The sequence below is a fragment of the Saimiri boliviensis genome, chromosome 2, assembly GCF_048565385.1.
Source record: "Saimiri boliviensis isolate mSaiBol1 chromosome 2, mSaiBol1.pri, whole genome shotgun sequence".
Taxonomy (NCBI): Eukaryota; Metazoa; Chordata; class Mammalia; order Primates; family Cebidae; genus Saimiri; species Saimiri boliviensis.
In genome coordinates, this window is record NC_133450.1 from 185393346 (window position 1) to 185396298 (window position 2953).

At 46.3% G+C, this 2953-nt stretch overlaps 1 pseudogene; it reads left to right on the forward strand.

The window, feature by feature from the left end:
* The first annotated feature begins 1519 nt into the window (after positions 1 to 1519).
* Positions 1520 to 1836, forward strand: LOC101046271 (large ribosomal subunit protein eL36-like; annotated as a pseudogene).
* The last annotated feature ends 1117 nt before the right edge of the window (positions 1837 to 2953 follow it).

The window sequence follows — 2953 nt, forward strand, 5'->3', positions numbered from 1 at the left end:
AAGGATAATAAAGAGCAAATTCTGTTCACAACATTTTCTGTGCTTGCCCTGGACTTTGACTGCTCATCCAAGGTTCTCTGAAAGTTTGGAAGTAGTTTAGCTGGTGGTGAAATTCCTAAATTATCACCTTCTCTACTTCATTTCTATCAGCGGGTCATTCTTTCACTAACAGAACATTTGAACTGCACAGCACAGGTAAACATAAGACTTAGAGAACCCCAGGCCTGGCACGGTGGCTCACGCCTGTAATCCCAGCACTTTGGGAGGCTGAAGCAGGCAGATCACGAGGTCAAGAGATCAAGACCATCCTGGCCAACATGGTGAAACCCCGTCTCTACTAAAAATACAAAAATTAGCTGGGCATGTTGGCAGATGCCTGTAATCCCAGCTACTTGGGAGGCTGAGGCAGGAGAATCGCTTGAAGCTGGGAGGTGGAGGTTGCAGGAGCCACTGCACTCCAGCTTGGAGACAAAAGTGAGACTGTGTCTCAAAAATAAATAAATAAGACTTAGAGAATCCCTGGGCAGGGCCATGCCTGGCGGGGAGGATTCTAGTCCTGACGGGGAGGATTCTAGTCCTGACAGCATAAGCAAGAGAGCTGTCTGAAGTGGAGACCATATAGGGCATGTTGGAGGGCTTCCACTGACCGCACTCACAGGGGGCCTCTGGATCCAGGTCATCTCTACACCTGGAAAGAAATGGAGCCAGTAAAGATGCTTTATTTCCCTCTGCACACCAGACCAGCATGATCAGGTTTTGAGAGGAGGATTTTTAGCGACATGCTGCATGGAAAACCACTGACTATGGAGTGTTATCCAAATATCAGTACTATCCTCATTCCATACATGCAGGGGTACCATTAACTGACTCTCAAAGTGATGTATTTCCATGTGGTGAGGAGGCCAGGCAAGGCTACATTTTCTCGAACTCCCAACCTCGTGATCCACCCGCCTCGGCCTCCCAAAGTGCTGGGATCACAGGCATGAGCCACCAGGCCCAGCCGAGGCTACATTTTCTCATTCCCAATACCTCTCTTCCCAGTCCTGCTCTAGTTTCTATCATTTGTTAAAAGGTTAGTGGCTGATAGGATTTTTCCTATCACTCACAACCAATTTCTAATTTTCAGAGAAGCAAAGTTTCTTTACAACACGTGATCTCTAGAGAGCAAATGTTTCAACTGTGCTCCTTACAGCTTATCTTTGGAATTATCAACATAAGAACATGCTTTTCCCTAGAGGTTTTAATGCTGACACCAGAGACGCCATCTAGTTCGTCTTTCAAATCACAGTATGAAGCGCAGGACCACAGTCAATGTTCATTCAGCCAAGACTGCACGCTTGGCACTGAATGAATCTGTGATCTCAAAAGTAACAGACAAGCGACCAAATGTATAACTCAAAATTAATATGACCCACTCTTTGGGCCTCCAGGTATGACTACAGTACCAATGCAAAACATTTATGATGCATTAAAAATCACTTTTAGCTTCCGCCACGGCCGCCACTGGAGAGCAGCAGCCATGGCTCTTCACTGCCCTGCGGCCGTGGGCCTCAACAAGGGCCACAAGGTGACCAAGAACGCGAGCAAGCCCAGGCACAGCCGCCGCCGCGGGCGTCTGACCCAATGCACCAAGTTCATGCGGACATGATCCGGGAGGTGTGTGGCTTCGCCCCGTGCGAGCTGCGCGCCATGTAGTTATTGAAGGTCTCCAAGGACAAACGGACCCTCAAGTTCATCAAGAAAAGGGTGGGGACACACATCCGCGCCAAGGGGAAGCGGGAGGAGCTGAGCAATGTCCTGGCCGCCATGAAGAAAGCCGCTGCCAAGGAAGACTGAGCCCTCTTCCCTGCCCTCTCCCTGAAATAAAGAACAGCTTGATCCCCACCCCCGCCAAAAAAACAAAAATCATCTTTAAAAGGAGGCTCAAGAATAGGACATTAGGGAAAAGTTGGGGAAATTTGAATACGGTCCTTAATTTCCTTTCGAGTTGCATAAATGTTAATTTCCTGGTTTCATTTCCTGGTTAATTTCCTGATTATGTAAGATGTTAACAGAGGTAGCAGGGTGAAGGGTATAAAGAAACTCTATCTAATTTTTGCAACTTTTAAGGCTAAAATTATTTCAAAATAAAAGGTCCAAAACTTTTTTTAAAAAGAATGCTCAGCTTTCAGGTGGCCCAGTGACCTGGGGCAGTGGGCTACATCAGTCAGGCACAGAGATGTGGAGCCTGCCCTTGTAGCTCCTCTGCCATGCAGGATCTGCAGACTTCCTCTTCTGCAATGTGTTCATTGGATGTTTGCCTCCCAGACTGAGGGGGAGCTCAAAGGGACCCAAATTCTCAAAGAAACGTTTTCTCGAGTCAGGAGGCTATAGGTGATGTATAAAATCCAAATCAAACCAGAAGAATTTAAAGAAACGAGAACTGTCCCTCAGCACCAGATGATTAATCAGGCACTGAAATAAAGGAAAACCAAAGGAATGCAGGGATTGCGGTTCTCTGTGTCCCAGACACTGACCTCCATGCCCTTGGGCTTCATAGATGCAGCTGCCTAAAACTTCGGATGAACTTGGCTGGAACCACTCTTTCCTAGGCATTTGCAAAAAAAAAAAAAAAAGCTCTGTTTTGTTCATAGGCATTTTCATATTGCAATTATAGGAGAATGTGTTATCTATTTAGATGTTAATTAAAGACAGACAACTGGTGGAGGAGAGGGGTGGGGAAAGATACTCAACTCAAAACACAGATGGAGATCTGAGCAGAGGTGTCTGAAATGACTACGGCAATGTAAAACTGGGACAAATCTCAACGGTGCTTGAAATTAAGGAAAGGTGCCATCCATGAGCCAAAAACATTATTCTAGAGATAATGCTACTGGTAGCCAAAATGAAGAAAGAGGGCAGAAGCCAATGTCCAACTCACTTCCCACAGAAAATTAGTGTGTCTGGTGGGAAG